At 47.9% G+C, this 12,246-nt stretch overlaps 1 protein-coding gene across 11 annotated transcripts in view; it reads right to left on the bottom strand.

Moving 5' to 3' along the window:
* Positions 1–12,246, bottom strand: part of NEK11 (NIMA related kinase 11) — a 539,441-nt gene that overhangs the window by 420,550 nt on the left and 106,645 nt on the right. The window lies entirely within an intron of this gene.

The raw sequence follows: 12,246 nt of genomic DNA on the forward strand, positions 1-12,246 counted from the left end.
AGGTTGTTTCGCAGGTTGCTGCTGTTGCTGCTGTCGGGGAGGCTGACGTTGCTGTTGCCTCTGACGTCGAGGTTGTTGAGCAGTGGTAGGCAATGGACGGGCTGTGAAACGGCGTTGATAAGCCGATTGCTGCCTGTATGGTCTTGGTGGAGGAGGCTTCTTTTTATTCTTGAGCAGGGTATCCCAGCGCGTCTCATGAGCCGAGAGCTTTTGGGTGGTAGAGTCCATGGAATCCCCAAAGAGCTCATCCCCTAGGCATGGGGCGTTGGCTAACCGATCTTGATGGTTAACATCAAGCTCGGATACCCGAAGCCAGGCCAAACGGCGCATAGCCACCGACATAGCTGTCGCTCTGGATGTAAGTTCAAAGGTGTCATATATGGACCTAACCATAAACTTACGAAGTTGGAATAGAGACGACAAGCAGGAGTGAAAAGATGGATGTTTTCTTGAAGGAAGATACTTCTCGAAGGAAGCCATGGTGGTAAGGAGATGCTTTAAATAAAAAGAAAAATGAAAAGCATAATTACTAGCTCTATTTGCTAACATAGCGTTTTGGTAGAGCCTCTTACCGAATTTATCCATGGCCCTTCCTTCTCTGCCAGGAGGGACAGATGCATATACACTGGCTCCTGAAGTCTTTTTAAGGGTGGATTCGACAAATAAGGATTCGTGTGGAAGTTGAGGCTTGTCGAACCCAGGAATGGGAATTACCTTGTATAGAGAATCCAGTTTACGTGGGGCCCCTGGAACAGTTAAAGGAGTCTCTAAATTTTTATAGAAAGTTTCCCTCAAGATGTCATGAAGGGGAAGCTTCAAAAATTCCTTTGGAGGCTGATCAAAATCAAGGGCATCCAAAAAAGCTTTAGACTTTTTGGATTCAGCCTCCAAAGGAATGGACAAAGACTCACACATCTCTTTCAAGAAATTGGAGAAAGAGGAAGTGGTCTGTTTGGAGGATGGGTCAGGGAGAGCCGAATCCTCCTCCTCTGAGGAACATTCTCCTTCAGAAAGAAAGGGTTCCTCTGAGTCCCCCCACAGATCAGGATCTCTGACATGGGAAGAATGGTCCCGAGACTCAGGTGTCGATGTTTGCATGTGTCGGGTTTTGCGTACCGACTTACCCGACCTCATCGATACCGAGTCAGGCGATGTTATCGGTCGCACCGGTGCCGAAGTCTGCACCGATTGATGGTGAGCTGTCGGCTCCGGTGCAAGGACTGGCATCGATACCGATGAAGTTAGGTGAAGCGGTACCGAGACAGTAGAAGCAGGTAAGACAGGTTCGACAACCGGTACCGACACGGGTTGATGTACAACCGGTACCGATGGCTCGGTGCGGACTGGCACCGGAAGGTTCGGTGTCATTATAGCAGGAAGGAGTCGTTCTAATTGCTCCTTAAGCTGCACATGAAGGATGGCCGTAATGCGGTCATCGAGGGATGGCACCGGTACCGCTTTTTTCTTCTGCGGTACCTGCGGTGCCGCTCTACGCCCCGGAGATGAGGAGCCCGATGTCGAGGGACTCACCTCAATAGGGGCGGAGCGCTTCCGCTGGCGTCTAACCGGCGGCAGGACTGGGCTCACTGCACTCGAGGTCGGAAGACGTTCCAGCGGGGAAGGCTTCTTAGCCGGCTTACCTGACTGTTGGGATGCCGGTGTGGAATCACGCGGCGTCGAAGACGAGGGTGCCGACTGAAGCGGTGCCGAAGCCGGAGTCGAAGGAACGGGGTCGGACATCTCGGCACCGAATAACAAACGCTGTTGAATTAAGCGATTTTTTAAAGTTCTTTTCTTTAAAGTAGCACAGCGGGTGCAAGAAGAGGCCTGATGCTCAGGACCCAAACACTGCAAGCACCAGTTGTGTGGGTCCGTGAGAGATATAGGCCTAGCACACCGCTGGCACTTTTTAAAACCCGGTTGAGGGGGCATGAAAGGGAAAACGGCTTCCGCCAAATCGAAGGCCGAGGCTTCGATGGTGGCAGAAGGCCCCGCCGGGGAAAAACCGAAATTGAAGAAAAAATGTAAGATTGTTTTGTTTTTTTTTTTTTTTTTTTAAAATAAAAGAAAGGTTAAAGAAATCAAACGTTTACGCGAGCGGGAAGGCAAGTTAAGAAAAAATTTCAACAGCCGTTGAAAACGCGTCTTCTTAGCTCCGCGGAAACTAAGAAACTGAGGGACCGCGCGCCTCTGTCGGGCGGGAAGGCACTCGCGCGTGCGCGGTGCGGCCGAGCTAGAACTTTCTAAAAGTTCTTAGAGTGAGATCACTCTAAAATTGTCCGTACCGGGGCTCCGTCGGTGCCGTCACCCATCAGTCAAGAATAGCTGCCTGCTTGTCCTGGGATAAGAAAAATTTTCAGACGTCATAACAGCCAGCATTCTTAGCAAACTGTTCACAGAGAGTTGTGCACAGCAGAGGGACACTTTAGGAGGGTACTGCAATGACAGAGATGGTCAAAAAGGTGGAGGAGTAGCTCTCTATGTAAAGATCAATATCCAAGCGACCGAAATGCAAGAGACCTGCGGAGAGGAAGAAGCGATATGGATCGCTCTGAAAAGAGAAGATGGAACTTCTATCTACGTGGGTGTAGTCTACAGACCTCCGACTCAATCGCAGCAAATTGATAAGGATCTGATTGTGGATATCCAAAAGTTTGGAAGGAAAGAGGAGGTTCTGCTGTTGGGAGATTTCAACCTGCCGGATGCGGACTGGAATGTTCCGTCTGTGGAATCAGAAAGAAGTAGGGAGATTGTGGATGCCTTTCAAGAGGCTCTGCTCAGACAAATGGTGACGGAACCCACAAGGGAAAAAGCGATATTGGATCTGGTCCTCACAAATGGAGAGGGTATCTCTAATGTTCGAGTGGGTCCTCACCTGGGAAGTAGCGATCATCAAACGGTTTGGTTTGATATAACGGCTAAAGTGGAGAGTGGCTGCACGATACTTAAAGTCCTAGATTTCAAATGTATGGACTTTAATGCTATGGGAGAGTACCTTAAGAAAGAGCTGTTAGGATGGGAGGACATAAGAGAAGTGGAAAGACAGTGGTCTAAGCTGAAAGGAGTGATAAAAATGGCTATGGACCTTTATGTGAAGAAAATCAATAAAAACAAGAGAAAATGGAAGCCGATATGGTTCTTCAAACTAGTGACGGAGAAAATAAAGGCGAAAGAGTTTGTGAAATATAAAAAAACCCAAGAAGAGGAGTGCAGAAAGGACTACAGGGTGAAACTGAAAGAAGCCAAGAGAGAGATACGTCTGGCGAAAGCACAGGCGGAAGAACAAATGACTAAAAATGTAAAAAAGGGAGACAAAAATTTTTGAAGATACATTAGTGAAAGGAGGAAGATGAAAAATGGAATTGCTAAACTAAAAGATTCTGGGAACCGATATGTGGAGAGTGATGAGGAAAAAACAAATGTGCTAAACAAATACTTCTGTTCTGTGTTCACAGAAGAAAATCCTGGAGAAGGACCGAGATTGTCTGGCAAAGTTACACGAGAAAATGGAGTAGATTCTGCGCTGTTCACAGAGAAGAGTGTTTATGAGCAACTTGAAAAACTGAAGGTGGACAAAGCGATGGGACCAGACGGGATCCATCCCAGGATACTAAGGGAGCTCAGAAAGGTTCTGGCAAGTCCTATTAAAGACTTGTTCAACAAATCTCTGGAGACGGGAGTGATTCCTGGGGATTGGAGGAGAGCGGATGTGGTCCCTATTCATAAAAGTGGTCACAGGGATGAAGCAGGAAACTATAGGCCGGTGAGCCTCACTTCGGTTGTTGGAAAAATAATGGAAGTGTTGCTGAAAGAAAGGATAGTGTACTTCCTTGAATCTAATGGGTTACAGGATCCGAGGCAACATGGCTTTACAAAAGGTAAATTGTGCCAAACGAACCTGATTGAATTTTTTGATGGGGTGACCAGAGAGCTGGATCGAGGACATATGCTAGATGTAATTTACTTAGATTTCAGCAAAGCCTTTGATACAGATCCTTATAGGAGGCTGTTGAACAAACTTGAAGGGCTGAAGTTAGGACCCAAAGTGGTGAACTAGGTTAGAAACTGGCTGTCGGACAGATGCCAGAGGGTGGTGGTTAATGGAAGTCGCTCGGAGGAAGGAAAGGTGAGTAGTGGAGTCCCTCAGGGTTCGGTGCTGGGGCTGATCCTGTTCAATATGTTTGTGAGTGACATTGCTGAAGGGTTAGAAGGAAAAGTGTGCCTTTTTGCAGATGATACCAAGATTTGTAACAGAGTAGACACCGAAGAGGAAGTGGAAAATATGAAAAAGGATCTGCAAAAGTTAGAGGAATGGTCTAATGCCTGGCAACTAAAATTCAATGCAAAGAAATGCAGAGTAATGCATTTGGAGATTAATAATGGGAAGGAACCGTATATGCTGGGAGGAGAGAAGCTGATATGCACGGACGGGGAGAGGGACCTTGGGGTGATAAGTGTCCGAAGATCTTAAGGCGAAAAAACAGTGTGACAAGGCAGTGGCTGTTGCCAGAAGGATGCTGGGCTGTATAAAGAGAGGCGTAGCCAGTAGAAGGAAGAAGGTGTTGATGCCCCTGTACAGGTCATTGGTGAGGCCCCACTTGGAGTATTGTGTCCAGTTTTGGAGACCGTATCTGGCGAAGGACATAAGAAGAATTGAGGCGGTCCAGAGGAGGGCGACGAAAATGATAGGAGGCTTGTGCCAGAAGACGTATGAGGAGAGACTGGAAGCCCTGAATATGTATACCCTAGAGGAAAGGAGAGACAGGGGAGATATGATTCAGACGTTCAAATACTTGAAGGGTATTAACGTAGAACAAAATCTTTTCCAGAGAAAGGAAAACCAGAGGACATAATTTGAGGTTGAGGGGTGGTAGATTCAAAGGCAATGTTAGGAAATTCTACTTTACGGAGAGGGTGGTAGATGCCTGGAATGCGCTCCCGAGAGAGGTGGTGGAGAGTAAAACTGTGACTGAGTTCAAAGAAGCGTGGGATGATTTAGAATCAGAAAATAATATTAAATATTGAACTAAGGCCAGTACTGGGCAGACTTGCACGGTCTGCATCTGTATATGGCCATTTGGTGGAGGATGGGCTTGGGAGGGCTTCAGTGGCTGGGAGAGTGTAGATGGGCTGGAGTAGATTTTAACGGAGATTTCGGCAGTAGGAACCCAAGCACAGTACTGGGTAGAGCTTTGGATTCTTGCCCAGAAATAGCTAAGAAGAAAAAATAAAAAAATTTAAATTGAATAGGTTGGGCAGACTGGATGGACCATTCAGGTCTTTATCTGCCGTCATCTACTATGTTACTATATGTTACTATGACTGTCACATTTCAAAGTCCCGGTCACACATGCCACTATAAACTTCTTACATTGTATAGTAAGACCTCCAAAACCCACCCGAATTTACTGTACCCACCTGTACACCACAATAATAGTCCTTATGCCTGAAGGTGTCATCTTAATGTACTGTAGGTACAGTAGGATTTGGAGGGCTCACCAAGCAAGATATGGTGACATCTGTATCTGGACCCTTTAATATGAAATTCACTACAGTAACCCTTTGTCCCTCTGCTCTCTGGGCTCAAATGTCTATGTTAACATCTGAAGCTGCTTACAAGCTATAATGTATTATTTTTTTAACATCTTTGGGTGGTGGGAGGGAGTTGGTGACCACTGGGGGAGTAGGGGGTCACACCTTAATCCCTCTAGTAGTCATCTGGTCAGTTTGAGCACCTTTTCAGGATTTAGATGCTTTAAAAACAGGTCTAGCTCCAAACATCTAAAAAAAAAAAAACCCCAGGACCTTTTGTTAAAGGTTTGATTATGCCTGACGAGCGTCCAAGTCCTATGTCTACCCAAAACATATCTCTAACATGCCCCCTTAAGATTTGGATGCATTGGAGACAAAAAAATCAAAAAGACATCTAGAAAGTCTGTTTTGAGAATGCTCGCCTGGATGTTTTGACTAGTAAGACATCCAAATGCTGGTTTATGCTTCTTTTGGATGTCTATCTTTTTTTGAAAATGAGCCCCTTAGTGTACCATAAGATCTTAATATAGTTATAATTTATAAAGTAGTTTATTATTTATATTCCGCTTTTATACAAGGTGGATCACAACATTACATATATAATTTAAAAATACAAACATACAAAACACTTGTATACTGTATACATATCACAAAACTGTCATTGTAACATACATCAACAAGAACTTCATTACAATAAATTTTCCAGAAGCAAAATAAGCTGATTACAATTAAAACCACAGAAGATTCCAAAAAAATATGTTGCTTCAAAAGTTTCTTAAACTGACACAAATCTTTCTGATGTCGAAGATACCGTATTTTCACGCAAATAACACGCACCCGTATAAAACGCGCACACGGATATAGCGCGCAGAAATCACGATGATTTGCACAAAAACTTTGATATACCGCGCTCACGGGTATACCGCGCATGCTGCCCGACGCTCCTTTCGCCCGCCCTGACTTTCCGTGCGCTGTCCGTTCACCCCCCCTGACTTCCGTGCACTGTCCCCCCTTGAAGGTCTGTCCCCATCCTGAAAGCCTGATGCCCCCCCCCCGACGTCCGATACATCCCTCCCCCCCCCCCCGAAGGACCGCCGACTCCCCAACAATATCGGGCCAGGAGGGAGCCCAAATCCTCCTGGCCACGGCGACCCCCTAACCCCACCCCGCACTACATTACGGGCAGGAGGGATCCCAGGCCCTCCTGCCCTCGACGCAAACCCCCCTCCCCCCCAAGAACCTCCGACCGCCCCCCAGCCGACCCGCGATCCCCCTGGCGACCCCCACGACCCCCCCACCCCCCTTCCCCGTACCTTTGGTAGTTGGGCCAGAAGGGAGCCCAAACCCTCCTGGCTACGGCGACCCCCTAACCCCACCCCGCACTACATTACGGGCAGGAGGGATCCCAGGCCCTCCTGCCCTCGACGCAAACCCCCCTCCCCCCCAAGAACCTCCGACCGCCCCCCAGCCGACCCGCGATCCCCCTGGCGACCCCCATGACCCCCCCACCCCCCTTCCCCGTACCTTTGGTAGTTGGGCCAGAAGGGAGCCCAAACCCTCCTGGCCACGGCGACCCCCTAACCCCACCCCGCACTACATTACGGGCAGGAGGGATCCCAGGCCCTCCTGCCCTCGACGCAAACCCCCCTCCCCCCCAAGAACCTCCGACCGCCCCCCAGCCGACCCGCGATCCCCCTGGCGACCCCCACGACCCCCCCACCCCCCTTCCCCGTACCTTTAGTAGTTGGCCGGACAGACGGGAGCCAAACCCGCCTGTCCGGCAGGCAGCCAACGAAGGAATGAGGCCGGATTGGCCCATCCATCCTAAAGCTCCGCCTACTGGTGGGGCCTAAGGCGCGTGGGCCAATCAGAATAGGCCCTGGAGCCTTAGGTCCCACCTGGGGGCGCGGCCTGAGGCACATGGTCGGGTTGGGCCCATGTGCCTCAGGCCGCGCCCCCAGGTGGGACCTAAGGCTCCAGGGCCTATTCTGATTGGCCCACGCGCCTTAGGCCCCACCAGTAGGCGGAGCTTTAGGATGGATGGGCCAATCCGGCCTCATTCCTTCGTTGGCTGCCTGCCGGACAGGCGGGTTTGGCTCCCGTCTGTCCGGCCAACTACTAAAGGTACGGGGAAGCGGGGTGGGGGGGTCGTGGGGGTCGCCAGGGGGATCGCGGGTCGGCTGGGGGGCGGTCGGAGGTTCTTGGGGGGGAGGGGGGTTTGCGTCGAGGGCAGGAGGGCCTGGGATCCCTCCTGCCCGTAATGTAGTGCGGGGTGGGGTTAGGGGGTCGCCGTGGCCAGGAGGGTTTGGGCTCCCTTCTGGCCCAACTACCAAAGGTACGGGGAAGGGGGGTGGGGGGGTCGTGGGGGTCGCCAGGGGGATCGCGGGTCGGCTGGGAGGCGGTCGGAGGTTCTTGGGGGGGAGGGGGGTTTGCGTCGAGGGCAGGAGGGCCTGGGATCCCTCCTGCCCGTAATGTAGTGCGGGGTGGGGTTAGGGGGTCGCCGTGGCCAGGAGGGTTTGGGCTCCCTTCTGGCCCGATATTGTCGGGAAGTCGGCGGTCGTTCGGGGTGGGGGTGCGAGTGGTCCTGCCGGGGGGGGGGGATGTATCGGACGTCGGGGAGTCGGCCGGGCAAGAGGGCTTGGGCTCCCTCTTGCTCCGATCGTGGATGCGGGTGTGAGCGCGTGTGAGCGGTCGTTCGGGGTGGGGGTGCGAGTGGTCCTGCCGGGGGGGGGGGATGTATCGGACGTCGGGGAGTCGGCCGGGCAAGAGGGCTTGGGCTCCCTCTTGCTCCGATCGTGGATGCGGGTGCGGATGGGAGCGCGTGCGAGCGGTCGTTCGGGGTGGGGGTGCGAGCGGTCCTGCTGGGGGGGTGAATCGGGCGTCGGGCGGGGTGGGAACTATGTTTTAAAACTTTGGTATACCGCGCTCACGCATATAACGCGCGAGGGGTATGCGCGGTAGGTAAAAACGCGTATAACGCGCGCGTTATATGCGTGAAAATACGGTACACTGGAAGCTCGTTCCACTCAGTCAGTCCAGCACAAGAGAAAACACTTTCTCTTAATAATCCATGCTTTAACATTTTATGAGATGGAATAACCAGGTCAAACTGACCTGCAGAACACAATAACCTAGATGGAACATATGGCACAATACAGTCCTGCAAATATACAGGTTCAAACTCAAATACACTATCAATAACAGTTTGTACCTAACCCGATGTTTCACTGTTAACCAATATATTGATAAAATATGCAGTTATATGTTCAAATCTATGAATCTCACAGTAAACAAATTACTGAATTTGGAGCCACCTGCAATTTCTGCATTCACTTTATTATTTTTTCCAGCAAAATGTTTAGGTACTGCACTGTTTTGAACTGTCCCATCCTTCTTCAGGTAAGAAACAACACAGATAAGGGGGAATTCTATAAATGGCGCTATAAGTTAGGTGCCTAAAAATTGGGCACTAGGCCAATGTTCTATTTCAGCAGAGTTGAGCACTTAAATCTGTTGTGGAATACTAGCATAAGTCAGCAGTTACATGGCTGATATTAATACACGTTTTAATATTTGTTTGGATTAGCATGCGCCCTAATGGAGTTTATATGCTAGTGAGGCTATTTTTTTAGCACTTGTAATAAAATTTTCCTGCGTTGTCCATTACCGTAATTGCCTTTTTAGTGTACATGCTAAAAATGTTCATTTGTCATTCTATATCCGAACACATATAACTTGTTAATGCAGTATGTTGGATTTCAACAGACAGGATGGTATTCTAGTGTAGAGTCTAGTGAAACAGGCTTGTTGGCTTTGGTCTGTCTATTGTTAGAGATAAGTATTTCACAGTACCTTTATAAATTTGAATTAGACGATAGAAGAGTAAGCATTTTGGAAACTGGATTTTAATCTATGATATGATGAAGAAGTAAAAAGAAACATTGACCTACGAAGATTACAGCAAGCCATATGCATACCGTATATACTTAAATATAAACTGGGATTTTGGGGCCAAAAAATTGGCCCAAAAATGGGGGTCCTAGTTTATTGTTAAAGTGCTAAAGATGTTCACTATTACTTTTAAATTATAGGCCCAACGGTGCCCTAGTTTTACTAAAAATTAATTTCTTAAATACATGTGTAATTCAAAATAATACAACTCATAAATCCAAACCAGTAATATAGTATCAATCCCGTTTTCAGAGGAAAAAATATTGCAATCCAATCCTCACAATTCCACTGAAAATTTTCATATATTCGATTACAATTTTATGTATCCGCACTGAATTCTAAATTTTTATGTTCCACAAATTTTGAAACTCTATTGGAGGTACTTTGGTTAGAATTTACTCTGGCACGTCCCTGATGACATCATCAGAGACGTGGCAGAGCAAATCAGGGCAGTAGAAGGGCCCGAAGCAGCGTGTGAAGACTGATGCACACGCTGCTGGAATCGCCAGGTTCGTAATTGGGACCGCAGGAAGGGAAGGGGGGAAGGGCGGCAAAGGACTCGGGTCCCAGGCGGCGGGGTCAGCGCAAGAGCCGGGGCGGAAAGTTGCTTGGCTCCTCGGGTCTGTCGCGGAGGCCGGGCCTGCTCCGTTTCTCGGTTTGTCCCGGGGAGGGGGGGGCAGGAGGTGCTCTTTGTGCCCCAGCCCTTCGGAGGGTGCGTGTGAGTAGCCGGGAGGCCTAGGCGGTGACAGGGGCTGCGGCGGCCGTCTCCGAATGACACCAACTCTCGCTTCTCCTTTTCTGTCACTCCCGGACCGCTGCCCCGCGCCCTCTGACGACTATGGTACACTTTTATTTTCCCCCTCTGTGGCTGCCTCTAAATGTCTCGCCGCCGAACGCGCCTGTCGCGTCTCTAGCGCACCTTCGGATACGTAGTAAGCGCGCATGCGCACTCTTGCCGGCACATTCCGACAAATCATATCTCAGGGAACATGCAGTGAGAGTGCGCATGAGCGCTTAGCGTTTTATTATTATAGACAAGATGCATGCAGCCAACTTGTTGATTATTAGTCCCCTGGAAACAGGATGCCCCAACTTGTTAATGTCGAAAGAGACAAAAAGTCTTCTGCAAATGAGCAGCTAATGCTCGATTGCAGGCAATAATATGAAGAGTAGATTATTCTAGATGAGAATAAGAGTTGGAAAAAAATAATAGTACAATGGACTTATTGACATAAAAATCAGTAATAAATGAGAAGGGTGAAATCAGTGACAAGCAGTGATAAGTACTGTGAATGAGTATGATGCACAATGTTGCCATGTAAGAAACGCTGTAAAACGTGGATTTGTTACTCATAGCTCAAGTCCATTCACTCGTTTGACAAGAGTGCAAGAGAGATGAGAAATGGGACTTTTCAGGGGAGAAAACGGAAGATTGTGATTTAAATTAAACTTCCGTGAGTGAACAGGAACCACATTGAGATCCCATACCACTGAAAAGTGGTTGCACATTGAAAAGATCTTACATAAATCTAGGAATGCAAGGATGAGCAGAAATAGATGTACCATCCACTGGCCAAAGAGAGGCAGTAATAGTACTAAAATGAACTCTAAGAGAAGGGAGTTTGAGACCAGAATCAGAGAAATGGAGGAGAGAAGTAAAATCATAGAAAAAACACAGAGATGACTTCAGATCCCAATGAGGAATAAGACACCTAGCACAAAAAGGTGTCCATTGTTGCTGGGAACACTGCAAAAAGGAAATCACATGGCCTGCGAAGGTTATGTGCTCTGCTCGGAGAGTAGAAGCATTAGGCCAGCAATGGCCAGATGTTTTGATAGTACTGAGTAATGAATAAACACCCTGATTGAAGGGAGGTTGTTATGCTGTGAAGAGCATACCCTGAGACATAAGATTCTGATCGAGCCAGGTGATTAGGGGATAACCCCATTTGATTAGATAAAAATGAATATGTTCTAGATGTAGGGTTCCCAAAAAAGAAATAATAATAATAATTTATTTCTTATATACCGCTATACCGTGAAGTTCGAAGCGGTTTACAATAAAGATACATTTGAAAGTACATGGGATAGAAACGGTTTACAATAAAGATACGTTTAGTCAGTACATGGGATGCAAGTGGTTTACATTAAAGATTCATTTTATCAGTACATGGGATACAAGTGGGTTACAGTAAAGATATATTTTGTCAGTACATGGGATGCAAGTGGGTTACCATAAAGATACATTTAGTCAATACATGGGTTACAATAAAGATATGTTTTGTCAGTACATGGGGTGCAGGTGGGTTACAATAAAGATACATTATGTCAGTATATGAGATTCAAGGTGGAAAGTATAATTAGTTTCGGGCCTTGGAATTAGGGGGCGAGGTGGAAGGGTCATGGCGAGGAAGAGTTGGGTATGAGAATTTAGAATTTGTTAAACAGTCGAGTTTTCAGGGATTTTCTAAAGTCTGCGTATGTAGTGGCCTCAAGTATGGGCTTTCCAAGCCATGTGTTCAGCCTAGCTGCCTGGAATGATAACATTCTATCTAGAAACTTTTTGTATTGGTAAGATTTCAAGGAGGGGTAATTAAATAGGTTTATTCTGAGAGTGCTCTTGTTGGACTCGTTGGGGGAGAACTGGGAGATTAGGTAAGCTGGAAGAATCCCAAAGACACTTTGTAGCAAAAACAAGCAAACTTGAAGAGGACTCTGGATTCTGCGGGTAATCAGTGGAGTTTCTGATAATAAGGGGAAATG

The sequence above is a fragment of the Geotrypetes seraphini genome, chromosome 2, assembly GCF_902459505.1.
Source record: "Geotrypetes seraphini chromosome 2, aGeoSer1.1, whole genome shotgun sequence".
In the NCBI taxonomy this organism is placed as follows: Eukaryota; Metazoa; Chordata; class Amphibia; order Gymnophiona; family Dermophiidae; genus Geotrypetes; species Geotrypetes seraphini.